Genomic DNA, 18,169 nt, shown 5'->3' on the forward strand with positions numbered 1-18,169 from the left:
TGCAGGCTGACGACCTGATCTCTGTGATGACCTGACCTCTGTGCAAACTTGCTTGTGTGAATCACTAGTGCGAGTCCAAGGACGCACATGGTGTATCCCAAGCCCTTCTACCTCGGAAGGATATAACCCGTAAACTGTAAGCCTTGCAGCTCTGTCCGGGGGCTTGTTACAGGCTGTATCCGGTGAGTCTAGAGTAAGGCTTGGTCCTTGCCCTAGAGTTGTGGCATTCCTGGGGTCCCCTCTTTACAGAGCTCCCTGGTCCACCGATTTCAGTGGCTTCAGGCGAACCCATGCCCTGCTCAGAACCAGCTCTCCAAGCTATGGTTGGAAACCATCCCCAGGCAGACTGCTGGGCCTCATCTTAGAAGAGTCCCTCCTCTCCCTTCCTGCAATGCTTGCTTCACTGCCCAGAAGAGCTGTTTCTTTTATCTTGACAAGTTTTATGATTGTTGGTGGTGAGAGGGGTTACCCTGCACCACCTGCTCCATCAATGGTTAAATGCACAAGTTTCTCCAACTCATAAGCTTTTTTAGGACAGCATTGATTGGTTTTATTATCATCACTGAGGTATAAGATCTATAAAATAAAGTATAGAAACCTGAAGAGTCCACTTTGAGGAGATTTGACGATTGTACACAGAACTTTTCTAACAGCTCTGAGTCTCTGTCATATTGATTGGCATTTACTTCCCCTCCACCCTCAGAAGCAACCACTGACATGATTTCTGCTGCCATGTACCAGTTGCAACTGTTCTGGTTTTTATGTAAATGGAATCAGTTCTCTTGTGTCTCTGACTTTTCATTCAAGGTGTTTTACAGCCCCTTTTTTGTTGTTGAACATATCGATAGTTTGTTTCTTTTCATTGTCGAGTAGCAGCCATTGTACACATTTCCATTGTGTGAATGTCTCACAACTTTGTTATCTATTCTTTAGTTAAGAAGCATGCAAAATAATGTTGTTGTTGTTGTTGTTAAGTCGCTTCAGTCGTGTCCGACTCTGTGCGACCCTAGAGACTGCAGCCCACCAGTCTCCCCGTCCCTGGGATTCTCCAGGCAAGAACACTGGAGTGGGTTGCCATGGGCTTCTCCAATGCATGAGAGTGAAAAGTGAAAGTGAAGTCGCTCAGTCGTGTCCGACTCCTAACGACCCCATGGACTGCAGCCTACCAGGCTCCTCCACCATGGGATTCCCCGGGCAAGAGTACTGGAGTGGGGTGCCATCGCCTTCTCCGTTAGATCATAACAAAAGAGTAACAGACAGGGAGGGCAGCAGAGATGAGAGCTGATCTATAGACAGTGGGGTAGAGATCACACACGTGCCATGGTAGTCGGTGCAGTGGGCGGGTGAGGGTGGGCAGGTGAGGGCAGTGGGGGCTGTAGTGGGCAGGTGAGGGTGGTGGTGGTGGTCTTGCCATAGACTGAGCACAATGCAGGCAATAACGCCTGTTTGAGCCCAGTGACAGTGATGAACTGCGCGGTCCCTGCCATGGATGCTCTGGGCCCCTGGCCAGTGGGCAGGGCTGTCCCTGTGTAGCCAGTCCCTGGGTGACATCTGAAATGAGCCTCCGTGAGCGAGGCAAAGAGCAGACGGGGAGAGTTGTCTGGCTCCCACTTATCCAATAAGTGCGATTCTGAGGGCATGATTCAATAAGAGTCCTGTTACTTCAGGCTTGGGGCTGTGCAGAAGCTGAAAAATTGATTGCAGGAGCAGACACCTTAGCCAGGGCAGGAGTGAAGCCTCTTCCTTGGCAGAGAGGGGCTGGGGTTTGTGTTGGATTTCACCGGAAGGTGCCGCAGAGGCCTGTCCTTGCTGCTTGTCATTGAGCCAGGGGACTGAGGCGGAGGAGACAAGAGAGGTCTCCCGGGCCGGCCCTGCTCCCCACCAACTGCACGGCAACACACGACTGTGCATTTGTGCTCCGGGGTCCCATGGGGTCGTGGAGGTGCTCTCACTCTCCCTGGGCAGTGGGGACACCCCGTCCTGGTCACTTGTCACACACAGCCTCCCAGAGCCCGCATGGACAAGGAGCACAGCCACGCCCTTCAGACAGGCCAGGACCAGGCCCTTATGGCTCAAAGTCAGCACTGCAGGCATTTGGGACCCAGACACGCTCGATTCCTGGACAAAGGAGAGGCACCAGGCTGGGGCCCAGATTCTCCCTCCACAGGAGCCCTGGCAGCAGCCAGTCCTCTGGGCCTCATTTCCACCCTGGTGGGCAGCTGGGCTGGGTGACCGCAAGCCCCTGAGCCTCCCTCCCATGTCTGTTTATACAGACCTGTGCTTTGCTCTGCTCACCCAACCAGGTCATGGCCAGGAGCTGCGTGGCCTCCCCTTGGCCTTGACCTGATGCCAGAAAGTGTTGTCCAGTGGTCAAGAACCAGCCTCAAATATCTGACATTTTCAGGTTTGAATCTGAATGCATTGTTTTCTAGTTGGGACCCTTGGAAAGCCATGCACCTGCTCTGAGCCTCAATCTTCTCATCTGTAAAGTGGGGATTATCAAAGAGAACCATCTACAAAGAGCTCTGCGGGCCTGGAGTGGCTGGAGGTGTCTTGCAGGAGGGCTGTGCTGGGCTATGGAATTTGCTGATTCCCTTCTCTGGGGACACTTGGGTCCTGGCCCCAGCACCACAACGCCGGTGATGGAGGACAAGCTGTCCACGTGATCTGAGCCCTTGTTATAAAATTGGGAGTAATATTCCACCAGAGCCATTCTTTCCAGAATGAATTCATCCCCAGGTGGAGTACCCATCACTTATGAGTCCCTGCCCAGGTTCTTTATATGGCATCAAGGTGGGGTGAATCTGGGCCTTCCCAGGGGTCATGCAGGTGGTACTGATGGGGGGCAGAAGCTGGGAAGGGCCAGGACACCCAGGAGGACTGGGGATGACAGGAAGAGGTGGAGGAATTTCAGCACAAGAAGCTGCAGGGCTTCCAGCAGAGCAGTGATGCTGCAGAAAGGAGCAGCAGGTGAAGGAGAAAAGTCCAGAAACAGGACTTACGCACATGGGAATTCCTGTAGCAGGAAGTGCTATCTTAATTACTGAGGGCAGGAAGAGTTATTCAAGAATTTGTCTTTGGATGATTGGTAACAAAGAAAAATGTTAAGTTAAATGTATCCCATTCTGCGTTGCTGCTGTTTAGCTGCTAAATCGTGTCTGGACTCTTTGCAACCCCATGGATTTAGCCTGCCAGGCTCCTCTGTCTGTGAGATTTCCCAGGCAAGAATACTGGGGTAGGTTGCCATTTCCTATCCAGGGGATTCCTCCCCCAGGGACTGCATCCTCCTCTCCTGCATTGGCAGGTGGAGTCTATTGGTGAGCCACCAGGGAAGCCCATACTCCACGTTCAACTCAAAAATAAATTATAGTCAAATTTTAAAAATGAACTTATTTTTTGAGAAGAGCATAAAGACCTTAAAATATAGGACATTGACGTTTCTAAAACTTTTGAAACATATGAAAAAACCTCTAGAAAAGACCTGAGCCTGTAAGATATAAAGAAAATACTGAAATATTTGAGGCCATAAAAAAGAAAACTTTCTGTATTGGATTTTAAAAAGAAGTCACCATAAACAGGGCTAAAAAGACAGTAACAACCTGGGAAAATAAATGCTGGGTCTTTGAATAGAAATGATTAATATCCATAATATATCAAGAGCACCCACGTATCAGCAACAAGAGGTAAATTACATACAGAGTGTGAGCAGCTGAGGGCAGAAGAACCCAGACTCTCAGTAGACTAGACATGCTCACCTTCACCAAGAATGAGCACACCGGAGCAGCACCTTCCTACCGCCAGTGAGAATATAAATCAGCACAGCCTCTTGAAAGACAAGTGACAAAATCTACCAAAATGGGGTTGACCAGTGACCCCACGTCTAGTGACCCGTCACGAAGAAATGCGTGTGAATGTGCCCAACGTACAAAGGCACCATTCTTGAGAATCGGAGACCACCCAAGTGCTCATCAGTAATGGGAGGTGACCCGAACCCGTGTCCTGGGGAAATGACCAGGATATTGAGGCAGGCAGACCGGTAACAGCTGGTACAGCAAAGCATCAAAATGTTTTTTACTGATTTGTAACCAATCCCCTCGCATGTGCCTGCATTTGTGAGGACCAGCCAGCTATGTTTGGGTGCTGTGGGACCGGCTCCAGCATGGAGGTGGAAGGGGTACCTCCAAGGCAGGCAGGAGGAGAGTGTGCAAGAGGAACATTTCTGCTTTGCTCTCTTTCCTCCTGTTTGGTTAAATATCTTGCTGCAAGAAAATAGACATGCACCACAGAAGGAGACCACAGAAGGAGAGCAGACCTCCTTGGGAGAGCGAGGGCTGTGCCCCACGTGGGCCAGGGGCTAGTCCCTCCTCTCAGGCCTGGTCTCCCCAGAAGGACTGGATGCTCCTGCCCACCCCAAGCCATCTGGGCCAGGACCCACCTGGGTCTGTCTCTTCGTGGAGTCTCCAGGCTGGTGCCCAGAAGGTGGCTGGTCTCAGAATGAGGTGGGTGCTGCACCCCAGGCCTGACAGCCCCTGTACAGGATGTGCGTTCAGGGCAGCGGGGTTTTCCACAGACATGCAGGCATTTGGTTATTGATCTCTGATTAGTTTCCTAGGCCACCGTGATAAACTGCCCCACCTGGATGGCTTAAAAAAATCAAACAGAAATGTATTCCGTCACAGTTCAGATGTGCAAAGTAAGATACTGCACTCCCTCTGGACAGTGGGGAGGAAGAGCCTTGCTGCCTCCTCCGGCTTCAGGGGGCTCCAGGCATGCCTTGGCTTGTGGTTGCATATTTTGGGGGCCAATTTCTCTTAGTTCCCTTTTCTCCAACCTCCCAGCTCTGACGGCCGAGAGCACACTGCCCTAACCTTCTGCTTTCTGCTCCACCAGCACAGAGCCTAGCACAGTGGTCAGCTCACACTGACCAGGGACAAATCAAGGTCCCTGACCCCCTTCTTGAGCAGACTTGGGATTAAAATTCAAAGTGCAAACCCCAGAGATGGGAGACTCACCCAGGAGGCGTGATGGAAGAAGAAATAGAAACACTGGGTCCAGCGGGTCCCTTCCTCACCCTGGAAGGTCCTCATTGCAGAGGACGTGCCTGCCTGACCATCAGCAGTGGGAGCCTGTGTCTCCTGTCCTCAGTGTCCCGGGGAGGTGGGAGGCGCCTCCTCACCCTCCTCTCTGCAGGCAGGAGCTGCACCCTTTAACAAGCAGCACGGGACTGAGCAGGGAACTCTGATCCGATGAGGCCCTGTCTTGTCCCCACTTGGATGACAAGAGGGGTGTCATGAACAGTTCCAGGAAGAGAAACCCGGAGGCCCTGGGAGGCTGTTCCCACATCCAGGGCTCTGGCACAAGACGCACCTCGCTCCAGACAGAGCCTCTGCCTTCAAGCACATCACATGAGCGCCTGAGTGCCTCGGGCACCTGCCCAGAGAAGACGCCTCGGCTTTGACTCCACGCCCCGGGAAGGAATTGCTCAAGGCTATAGTTAAGCAGGCCGTCTGAAGTCTCCTGTATGCATTCACAGTGCTCCCGCCAGTCGGGCCTGGGGTATGAGACATGTCTCAAGGCCACAGAGAGCGGGCGGCGGCCGGGTGGACAGGTCACGCTGTAACAAGGCCAGTCACCCGGGGCTGGGCCATGGCTCACGAGGCTGAGGTTGCGTAGACGGCCATGGGGCCCCTTTCCAGGATGGCTGCCCTGTGCAGACACACGATGTGGCCGGGGCTCAGGCTGCTGCGGGCTGTTGCACACCTGTTGCACATGAGCAGAGTGTCCCCGGGGAGGTTACTGACCCGCCTGCTGTCAGACGCCAGCAGGGAACAGATCAGGGATTGCAGCCCAGGCTGCCGGCTGCACTTGTTGCCCCGGTCAGACATCCGTCCTGGTACCCGCAGAGCTGGAGCAGGAGCAGGAAGTGGGGATGCAGGGGAGAGCGGGGAAGGTCCGGGCAGAGGAAGGCCTGCACAGAAGCAGGGATGCTGGAGGTGGACGGACACCCCACTCTCTCTGCTGTGTGCTCTTTGCCTTTGGCCAGGCCGGGCTGGTCAGTGTCCCTCACAAGCTCACAAGCAGAACCCATGGGCCCAGGGTGAGTGCCCGCTGCCAGAGATGCCGGTGCTGCTCATCCGGTTCCTCAGCATAACTCTCTATGCCCCGCTCTGCCCTGGGGGCGCTGCCCACCCATCCCTTCTGTAAACACACGGGACACAGGGCAGGGAGGTGGCAGGAGGTGGGAGGGGAGGAAGGAATAGGTAGGGGGTCCCAAACGCTCCCCTCAAATGAGACACTTCCTAGATGCCAACCCCCTTCTCTGGGTTCCCTTGTGTCCCACCCTGTCCCACCCCCTGGATGCCCTGCACCTGACCCGGCTCCAGAGCCTCCCAGGCCTCATGGGGAGGCTGGCGGTGAATGGTCTTGTTGGGAGGAAGGGTGGCAAGAGGCGTCAGGCCCATTCTGCTCACAGCGCCCGGGCTGGTGCCAGGCCCCAGCGGACAGAACCCGCGCTGGGCCAGGACGGAGGCTTGTGGTCACTGTCGCTACATGGGGACGGGGAGAAGGAGGGAAAGGCCCAGATGGGACCACAAGAACCGTGTTTGGCAGGATGCCTGCCCGCTCCAGATCGGGCGCCCGGGGCTGCTCTGCTCTGCCGCAGTTGTTTTCTCTTGTGCTTCTTGTTTTCACCAACCAGAGACACGCTGATTGCCCAGAAGTGAAGATAAGAAAAAAAAAACAAACACCCTAAAAGCCTCAATGCTGCAGAGGAAGCAATACCTGCATGGCCCCTCCAAGCCATCCCCCACAGGAAGAAGAGCTGTGAGCTCTGTCCCCAACAAAGCTGCCCACCCTGGGGCCAGAGCCTTGGCCCTGTGCCCAGAGGCAGCTTCAGACCAGGAAGCCTGGCTTCTCCCACTGCTGTCCATTTCTGGGTGCCTAGCCCCTGCTGCCCTCCCCACCGAGTGTCCACGATGTTTCCCAGTATCCCCCTGGGACAGCCGTTCCTTCCTTCCTGGTTCGGTGCCATGGAGAGGATACACCCTAGACTGCAATCCCCCCCACTCCCACCCCAATGATCACTTCCACTGGCTCTGTTTCAAAACTGAGGACCCCTGGCTCAGTCCAGTAACTGTCACAGCCAAGGCCACACCATCAGGAGGTGGCATAGCTGGCACTCAGCCCTGCCCCCGTGCTGTTGGCCACTGGGCAGGTCTGCCCTCTGAGATGTCACATGTCCCTTTCATCAGGTGGCAGAGTGGCAGCTCTGTTGTGCCCCGGGGGTCAGTCGGCAGAATGGTGGGCAATAGCATGGGAGTGGGGCTGAGTGGATCCAGCTCAGTCACAGCTAGGGAGCCTGCTTCTGCAACAGATAGGGCGTGGTGGGGGGAGAGTGACGCCTTCAAACCAGCTTAAAGGAAGGAAAGATTGTATGTGTGTGTGTGATTCTATGACCAAGCAACAGGAAGCCCTGCAGTGGTCCAGTTACTGAGGGATTCTAGGCTCCAGTGACGCAGGAAGACTCAGTTTCCCCTCATCGCTCAGCTTTGCCACCGGCCACAATGGCTTCATCCTCTAGCTTCCTGAGATAACTCAGCACCTCCAGGGAGCCATGGAAGTACCTCCAGATTCCTCATGGTCATAAAATGGCTGCAGACTCACACCCATTAGGGAAGAGTACAATCTTCTCCAAGGGCCAAATACAGTGCTGCCTGTCACCCACACTGTGAGACAAACTGGAGTCACATGCTCACTCTGAGCCAGTCATGTGACCGGGAGGGGCAGACCTGTGATTGCCAAGGCCTGAGTCACATGTCCTCCCTGGCATCCTCCACAGATCACCTGGGCAGAGAGCGGTGGGAGTTGCAGGAGGAAGGGGACAGCGAGCCCAGAGTGGCATCCGCAGAGGCCACAGGGAGTCCATCCTCTGAGCTGCCCAGAGCCCTTTGCGGCAATTCAGCCTTGGGCCTGCAGTGGTCCGTCCAGGGTCTAATGTTTCTGCTACAAACCTTTCCAGGAAATTCAAGTGGGGGCCAACAGAGAAGCCCTTTAAGAAACGAGGCTCAGCTGCCTATAGGAGTCAGGAAGTGGGAAGGAGAGGACCTGGCTGTCAGGGTGAGGGTGTGTGGGCACAGAGGAGGTACCTGAGGACAGAGGAGGAGGCAAACTGCCTGGCAGCCGGGGGCTGCTCCCGATGGCAGCACGCACCTGGGGGTGATGGATGGCTCCCTGGGAAGCGGGGGAACGTGGGGGTGGAGGAAGCAGTGGGCACATCGGCACCTCCTCTGACAGGTCAGCCTCAGCCCTAGGTCCTCCTGTGGTTCAGAGCCCTGGGGCCAGCAGCCCAGAGCCGCACTCCCCAAGCCGAGCATAATGCATGCGGCTTGGCTGTCAAGCTGACATCCTCCATTAATGCTGCGATGCATTTTTAATACACTCCATTTTTCTTTAATTTCAGATTATATTGGGTCTGGTAGACTCTCTCTTCATTACTGAGTTGTGCATCGTTAAGCAGTGAGAATGGCTCCGTGGAGCGAAGCGGCTTCCCTCCCTTTCAGGGACCCCTCCCCGGAAACCCAGTCTTTGTGGTTTGGTTTGAAGGACAGAGATGTGAAGTTGCTCCTCCAGAGCCCACAGCAGCTGCTGCCCGGCGCCCGCAGTCTCTTCTCTCCCAGGCTGCCCCCACCCCTCCCTACTCTGTAGCCAACTTCCTCTCTCGGGGAACTGGGCTGGGGGACCTGGGCAAGCCCTCATCTTCTGGCTGCTCCCCTGAGGTGGCCCAAGCTCATCAGAAGGGATCCTCACTCATCAGAAGGGACCCCAGTGTCTGGCGCAGGTCTGATCACTTCCCCTGACCTGCCTCCCAAATCGGAAGGTCATGATGGAGTTTCCACTGAGGCCCAGCCCTGAGTTACCTCCCTGTGGGAGAAGCAAAGGGAGAAAATGTTTGCTGTTGACAGAGACCTTAGGACTTAGTGGGAAGCATGTGCGCCACCTGCACATGAAACAGTCACAGCTGAGAGGAGGGTGTGCCGGTGGGGCTGAGCAGTCAGGGTAGGCTTCCTGGAGGAGGAGGAGCTGCAGGCCTTGCTCTGCTCTGCCAGCCAGATGTTCACCCACACTGGGCCTGGAGTGCCCCAACAGTCTGCTGCTTCCTTCCTTGTGTTTCCTTTAAATGAAGGAATGAACTATCAAGAGACAAACCCAAGGAAGCAGCGGAAGGTGGGGCGGGAGTGGGGGGAGGGGGGGAATGGAGCACCTAGCTCCCTGCTCTGGAGGCTCCAGGGATGAAGAGAAGGAGAGGCACTGGCCTCCATCCCAACAGGGCCTGCGATCAGCTCCTTGCCGGTCTTGCTGCCTCCAGGCCATCCTCGCCCTCCAGAGTGGCTGCGTCCTCACCAGCACTCACAGAGCGCTCCATCAGCGTCACCTTGGTAGGGACCTGGGTAGAAATGCAGACTCAGGCCCCACCCACACCCGCGGACGAGGAGTCTGCAGGTTATATCTGGGGGAGTTCTGTTTTCAGAAGCCAACATCTGCCTGCTTGTTGATGGCTCAGTGCTCCCTGTTTCCTCATGAATGAAGGTGCAGGCCCCTTTGCCAAGGACGACTGTCCAGCCAGCCCCTCGCCCTCACCTTTTGACTAGTCAGCTCATGCTGTGGAGTAAGCCACTCACTGCCTTCCTCCCTGAGTCACTGCCTCTGCCCAGAGCCCTTCCCAGAGTCCCCGCCTTACCAGCCCTCCAGATCCTCCCCAAGCCTCCCACCAAGCCCATCACTCTCTGTCCACTGCTGTCTGGTCCCAGGACCAATCACAGCCCCTGCTCACAAGGGCGGGACCAAGTCAGCATGAGTTTGGAATCCGCAGCCCTGTCTGTGCCCGGCGCAGAGCAGGCATCCATGAAGAGCTGCCAAACGCGTGGGTGGGTGTTCTCTGTCCCAAGCAGCTCTTAATCTGACGATGAGCTGCAGCCCCACTCTGGAGACCGCTGTCCTGAGGAGATGGCAGAGCCCAGCCTCCCTCAGGCTTAATCTAGTCAGGGGTAAACAGCTTCGCGCACAAAAGTGACTTGAGAACAGGGACCGAGAGCCGTGCGGCCAGTGCCGATGAATGTGATGCACCCAAGGCTGAAATTAGGGGGAAAATGCATTAACCTGGTGGCTTAAATTAAATCACAGCCACATCTCTTTTCAAATTAAATCCCTCGTTCATATTGTTCCTCATCACATGGGAGGAGCTGCCGCTACCGGCGGTCCATTTTCCCTCTCCGTGAATTGGGACATGGTTGAAAAATGAAAGGGGCCCCCTGAGTCCCCAGGAGACTCTGCAGACAGTGAAGGGCTTGCGCCTCAGAATTGGTGCCTTTTCCTACAGCTCAGGGGTTTCCATGCACCAGTTACTAAAATGAGAAAGTTGAAATATGCAGAATGTTCACATGGAATATTAACAGTCCTTTCTCACCTGGAATCCTTGCTTACAGGACATTTAATGATCCAGACCTCTGTAAAAATGACTCTCCTAGTTGTTAGCTTGGTCTGAGGGTCTCTCTGCACACCTGACAACCTCCTTTGTCTCCCTCCCCCACCTTTTCTGCAGATCCAAGTGTTCTTGACGTGGCAAGCAAAGGCCTTTCCTGCCCACATGCCTGGCTTTGTCTGCAGCCGCGGCCCCTCACTCTGTCCTCCCATGGCACTGGAGCTTTTTGCAGTGACTCATACCCAGTACATGCTACTTCCTGTTCAGCCTCCGCAGTGCTGAGCCTTCTGCCTGGAACCCACACCTTGCTCCCTTTGCCTGGGTAATTCCCCTCATCCCTGTGACTCAGCTCAAGGACCCTGGGCTTCGGCAAGCTCTCAGTGCTGTTTTGATATGCTCTCACATCAGTTTCCTCTTAGAATGAGAATCTCTCAAGGGCAGGTTCCTGACCATGACCAGCACCAGGCCATGACCATTACCAGAAAAAGAGATATTCAGTTAATACATTCAGAGTCTAGGTGCCTGGTTTTCTTGCTTTCTGGTTCTTTCTGGGGATGCTTGTGAGCCATTATTGTCAAATACTTCAGTCCTGGAGTCTGAGGTTGTGACTTCAAATTCCCACTCGGTCACTTGCTGTCCATGTGGCCTTGGCTGCTCTCCTAGCTGCTCTGTGTTAAGTTTGTCATTCTTAGAGGATGAACAGCCTGCCGTCCATAGGCCACTGAGAGAATGAAAGGAGACACTGCATAGGAAGCGCTCTGGACAGGGATGGACAGGAGCCCACTTATGGACTCAGTGGTGACTGGGGACCCACGGAGTCCCAGGGCTGGTCACCCAGCAGGGACGCACTGCAGCCGCTACTGCCTCAGCCACTCCGGTGGCTATCACCACCACTGCTAGTATTAGTAACACCAGTACTCCTAGAACCTGGGGTAGAGGTTCCCCCTCTACCAGTGGCTGGAACAACCACGTGCTATCCTGAGTATAGTCCCTAAGTCACGTCCAAGTCTTTGCAACCCCATGGACTGCAGCCCACCAGGCTCCTCTGTCCCTGGGGATTCTCCAGGTGAGCATACTGCAGTGGGTTGTCACGTCCTCATCCAGGGTAATCTTCCCAACTCAGGGATTGAACCCAGGTCTCCCTCATTGCAGGCAGGTTCTTTACGATCTGAGCCACCAGAGAAGCCCAAGGATACTGGAGTGGGTAGCCTATCCCTTCTCCAGAGGAATTTCTGAACCCAGGACCTGAGCCAGGGGAATGACCACATCAGTGACTAAAAATGCTGGAGAAAAACTTTCAGGTGAGAAAGGACTGTTTCTATTCCATGCAAACATTTTGCATATTTGGGTTCTCTCATTTCAGTAACTTGTACATGGAAATCCCTGAACTGAAGGAAAAGGCACCATTTCTGAGGCATGACAGAAGAATCAAGATTTAATATGTTAGTCAGAATTGAAGTAGGAACATCTCCCTTCCCATTTCAAACATGTTAAATATTGATTAAAATAGAAGCCCTCCCCCAGTTATAAATACATTTCAAAGCTTAAAAGAGATCATTTTATATAAGAAAGAGATGGAGTCTTAAAAGATGGAGCAAGAAAAGCAAACATGGTCTCATATGAGTTTCAGAAGGAGACAGAGTGAATTGGATAGGAAATGTTCATGGATATTATGGCTATAAATATTCTAGAAGCAGAGAGAGATACGTCTTCAGATAAGAGAAGCACAATTTATGCCAAGGGTGAATACAAACAAATGCACAAGATATATTTTAACGATATGGCAAAATGTCAAAGAAAAAAATCTTAAAAGCTACAAGAGAGAAGAGATAAAGGCAAACTTATTATCAGTCACAAGGGGTTCCTGGAAGAATATAATAATTCATTCAAATTGCTGAGGGAAAATAATGTTCAACCATGAATTCTATACCCAGCCAGACTACCATCCAAGGACGACAAAAGTCAAGACTCTTCAGATGTACAAGGATTATTGATCTCAAACTTCAATGAAGGAACTGACACCTGATGGACTTCAACAGGAGGAAAAACCCAGAGGAAAAGAGATAAAATTCAAGGAACAGAAAGGGTGCGTTGGTTGATAAAATATCTTTGTAAATATAATTGAAGTACTAACTATATTTAATAATCTGACTAAATTTTTATGCTTACACAAAGGAGCAAAAGAAAATTCCTACAGAATAATTAAAGAGAAAATGAATTCAATGCTTAAAGTATGGGAAGATCTTGGTCATTCACAGAAAGAAGATGGAGATTCTGAAGTTCTCTATAATTTCCAGAATTTTAAAATTTAATTCTGTGTTTATAATTTCAAGTAATCACTAAAATATTTGAAATGTAACTAATTGCCAAGCCTGCTGAGATATAAAAGAGAAAGCTGTCAATCCAACAGACAGCAAAAAAGGATGGGAAAAAAGCAAAGGATAGTAAAATCAAAATAAAAGGATAGAAATAAGTACAATACTATAATAATCAATTACAATAAATGCAAATGTATTCAAAAGAGATTATAAGGTTAGAACATAAATGGAATGTATATGAATGTATATATATATATATATAGGAAAGTTAAAGCAAAAGCATACAATACTAATTATAACAAAATCATTCTAGCAACATTAATATCATGTGAAATTAAATTTAAGATGGCTGAACTGAAGAATCAAGAGTCATTTCTGTCATTTAAGTCAAGGCATGGTTGATGGCAATCAGGGCTGCTATTCAGCATTTCCCTGGATGTTATAATCTGTGTTACAAAAAGGAAAAAGATAGACAATGGAAGGAGCTAAAATTGTGGTTATTTACAAATTACACAATTGTCCAGGAATCTGGACAATTGATGAAAGCTCAGAAGAGACATCATCAGAGTTCCTGGATACAGTAATCAACATATATTTTTTAAAAAAAGGAGTAGTTGAATATAGAACTAGCATTTAAAGAATCCATAATATTCTCATGTGCAATAAGCTAGCAAAGAAATGTGACAGAGAGAAAAGTCCCATTCACAATAATGATAGAACTATGTTACCTAGGAATAAATGTAATAAAAGATACGTAAGAGTTTTTATGAAATTACAAAATTTATTGAAGAATGTAATAGAAGACCTGATTAAATAGATTTTCATGGATGGGTAGACTTACTATTGTAAAAATTATAATTCTTTCCAAATTAATTGATACATTCAGTGGTATCTCAATCAAAATTCCAATTGTACTATTAGTGAAAATTGACAAGCCAATTCCAAAATTCATTTGGAGTAAAAGTCCAAGAATAGTCTTTAAGAAAATAAGTTTACAGAGGGAGGACTTGAATACCAGGTGTTCAAAAGTATTATGAAAACATAGAAAATAAAACTGGACTATACTGGTTCAGCAAATTACAAATATCACAAATGGATCAGTGGAACAACAATGAAAAAGCCCTGCAGAACAGCTTTGAAACAAGATGATGTACATTTGGGAATTTAATGAATTATAGAGGCAGTGTTACAAACCAGTGAAGAATGGATGGATGGCTTAATATGGGAACTTTTCATCAGAAAAGAAAATAATTAGGTTCCCTCCCTTAGTCTACTCAATATAATGAATTCCACATGATTAAAGACAGAAATGAGAATTTTTTAAGTCTTTAAAACTCCTTAAAAGAATTATATAATATTTTTATTACAACCCAAGAATAAGAAATAACTTCTTAGACAAAACCCAAAGAAAGCAATATCCAAATGAAAGTAACTACAACAAATGAAAAACTTTGCTGCCCAATAAACCAGCAAACATAATAAGTGCAGCAGCAGGCAGGGAACAATTTGCAGTACACGGGAAAAACACTAGTGTCCAGATTTGTAAATAACCTGCAGCAATCAATTAAGAATAAAGTAATACTTTAACCACTTGATGTGAAGACTTGAGTCATTGGAAAAGATGTTGATGCTGGGAAAGATTGAAGGCAAAATAAGGGAGTGGCAGAGAATGAGAGGGTTAGATAGCATCTTTGACTCAATGGACATGCATTTGAGCACACTCTGGCAGATAGTGAGGAACAGAGAAGCCTGGCCTGCTGCAGCCCCTGTGGTCATAAAGAGTTGAACATGACTTAACTACTGAGCAACAACAAAATGATACAGTAGAAAAATGGACAAAGGATGTGAACTTCTAGTCACCAAGGAGGATTCCCAAGTGGTTAACAGAGGGGAATGATGTATAAACTCAGTAGCGCTAGGGACGTGCAAATTAAACAATAGATACCATGCATAAGCGTTACCAAAACAAGACAACGGTGGTGCGAGGGCTAATGAGGATGTGGACTCTGGGAAGGAGGCGGCTTGCTGTGCAGCAGGAAGCATCATTGTTTCAGCACCGCGGACAGCAGCCCGGCGAGCCCAGTGAGGGTGAAAACGTGGGCGTCCCTTTTGCCTGAAATTTTGCCTCTGTTCCTCCAGACCCAGCAAGCCCTTCTCATTATAAATACTGTATAACACCCTGCTACTCTCTTGACATGAAAATCATAGGCATTATAACCTAACCATCACATATATATTTTTAAATCAATATAATGCCCTACCTATAATGTGAAATAGAAATAAAAGGAGAGGAATTTACAATAGAACGGTATGTAATTCCATATATTCATGCTCAGGCACAGTGAAGTGAGAGACTCAATGAAGGTGTCAAATGCTTTTATTTTCTTAGAATGAGTAAGTTTGTATTTGAAATATTTAGCTGAATAACATCTACACTTTCCTATGCATACAACATTCTGAAATAAGACTAAGTAAAAACTCTGGCATGAATGTGTGTATAATCACTGTCAGTAACGATGTAAGCATGGACTAGTACCGGCGCGCTGTGTGGGTGCCTAGGAGAAGGACTAGGGGCTGCACAGCGCACAGGTCTGACATTCCAGAGAGCCTCCGGTATGGTGGTGCTGCTCAGACACCTTTGGTGACAGGACTGGCTGAAACGGTGAAGGACTCTGGTAAAGTTCTGAATAAAATGCCCTCTGATCCAAGCTGTATTTACAGGGTAGTTGCATTACTGGCAAGCTCCACATTAAGTGTTCAGTTTATATCCACTCTTTCTACCAAAAACATTTTTATTTAGGTAATAAATTGTGTAAACAGATTCCCCGGCATGAATGCTCAGATGGGACGTCCGAAAGCTATGTGTGCTGCAGAGCCATTCTTCCTTTGCGTGCTAACCCCAGATTGCAGGGTCACCCCTGCACCTAGCACTCCTGGCCCCTACCCTCAATGCCTGTACCATGATTCCAAGCGTGTGAAAGCCCCCCGTGGGTGATAACACGGGTGGCAATGCCCCGCTGAGCACCAGAGCCCAAGACCCCCATCAGGGGGATGCACAGGGGGCCAGGCACTGGGCTGCTTAGTGTCTGTGCCAGTGAACACCTGGAAGATGAGCACATGGGATGCACCATTATAGGGAAAATCGGTAAACTTGGGGGACCTTTGCTTCCAGTAACAATGGGCTCAGCAATTATTTCTAACTTTTCTGCTAAAGCTGGACAACATACTGAAAACAACATCTTAAAGCATTGAACAATGACGCAGAGTGAAGAGTTCAGAAACTGACCAATACAAATATAGTATAGTGAGTTTAAGAAAGTGCAAAAGCATTAGCCTTGGCAATGGAGAATTTCTACAAATGGTGGTGAAACAATGGCCATGCAAAAGTTGAATCTTGACCCTTAACTCACATGTTACCCCCAAATTAACTCAACATGGACTGCAGACATAAAAGTGAATGTAAAGTTTAAAAGTTCTACAGGGAAACATAAGAGAGAAATCTTTGTGACCTTGGGTTAGGCTAGGAGTCAACCATGGTCCATATAAAGCACTGTCATAATTTAATAAGAAGAAAACTAATAAACCAATAAAAATGGGCCAGAGATATGAACATTTTACCTACAAAAATACACTGGTGACAAATACACAGAAGAAAATACACTCAACATTCGTCACCAGTAGAGACATACAAATTAAGATTACTATAAGTAAACAATACATATCTATTAAAGTGTGAGTGTATACAGGGCCTCCCTGGTGGCTTGGTAATAAAGAACCCGCCTGCCCATGCAGGAGACATAAGAGACATGCGTTCGATCCCTGGGTCGGGAAGATCCCCTGGAGGAGGGCATGGCAACCCATTCCAGTATTCTTGCCTGGAGCATCCCATCAACAGAGGAGCCTGGCGTGCTACAGTCCATAGGGTTGCTAAGAGTTGGACATGACTGACGTGACTTAGTATGCGTGTGTATATATGCTATATTTACCCAACAACATCAAGTTCTCGCAAGGATGCAGAGCACCTGGCATCCTGACTTCACCGCTGGTGGGGGTGTAAGTGGTGCAGCAGCATCTCAACTTTGGAAACAGTTTGGTATTTCCCTAAGCAGTCAAGTGTGCACTTGTAGTATGACCCAGCAATCCCACTCTCAGGCCTTTCCCAAGAGAAATGAAAGCCGATATTTTCACTAGACCTATGGGTGAATGTTTGCCATCACCAAAAATCCCCAAACAGCCTCTCTCGGGTGGAGGAATGAACACAGTGGGTCCCTCTGCACTGCAGGGTCCTCTTCAGGACCAAGCAGGAATGAGCTGGATGCTCTTGAGCACTGGAGTGAGTTCCAGAGGCAGGATGCCAGTGAAGGAAGCCAAACCCCAAATGCCACACACTCTGCTATTCCACTTACATGCCATTCGAGAAGAAGCAAATGGATGAAGAGACCGGTGGCTGCCTGGGGTAGAGATGCGGCGAGCGGTGGACCACGAGAGAAGCGGGAGCAGGAATTTGGGGTTGATAAGGCTCCTAAATGTGATGAGGATTTGTCAAAATCTTTTAAACTGGGCACAAAGAGTGAATGTTACTGTATGCAAATTAAAAATAAACTTAAGCAAATAAAAATGTAGCTGTTCAAACATCTGACTCATCAAATCTACCTAGACGAATATAGAATCTTATGGAAATCTGAAAGAGTGCTGAGATAAACGCATGGAATTTTCACTGTGGCATTGTTTCTAACAGGGGAAGTCAAGCATAAATCCGGACATCAGGGGTTCCATTTGAATACACTCTGCTACAGCTACTAGATCTTAGTAAACTACAGACATAATGAATGACGTGGCTATATTTCAAAGGCACATTTTGAATGAAAAAAAATGTTTCGGAATACGTACAGCAGGGGAGAATGTTAATTACCACGACTTCATGGTTAAGTCTTGATTTATAATTCACTCTTATATGATTTTTTAAAAACCCCATGGCAATAACATGCGTTTTTCACTGATACATACGTCACAGCATTAATATAAAGAAAAGTGCAGGCAGTTTATCCTCACGGCTGAGAGACGAATTCTTCTCTGAGCTTGAGGACAGTGAAGAAGACTTCAGTCTGATCGGAATTGTTCATTTCCTTTATATTTTAAATATCTGGAGCAAAATGAGGAAAAATTAATTTGGGTGGGTAGATGTGGGTGTTTGTTTTTAATTCACTGCAAAAAGAAAAAAAAAATGAGCTATCAACTAGCCCCAGTTCCCTTCCTGTCAATGCAGAGCTGGTTTCCCTGTCTCTTGGCTCCAAGTCCAAACTCCCGTGCTTTGCTCTGTGGCCCTGGGGCTGGGATTGGCAAGCACCAGCCCCAGGCCCTGGGCGTCTGACTG

The sequence above is a fragment of the Bubalus bubalis genome, chromosome 15 (genome assembly GCF_019923935.1).
Source record: "Bubalus bubalis isolate 160015118507 breed Murrah chromosome 15, NDDB_SH_1, whole genome shotgun sequence".
NCBI classification, from domain to species: Eukaryota; Metazoa; Chordata; class Mammalia; order Artiodactyla; family Bovidae; genus Bubalus; species Bubalus bubalis.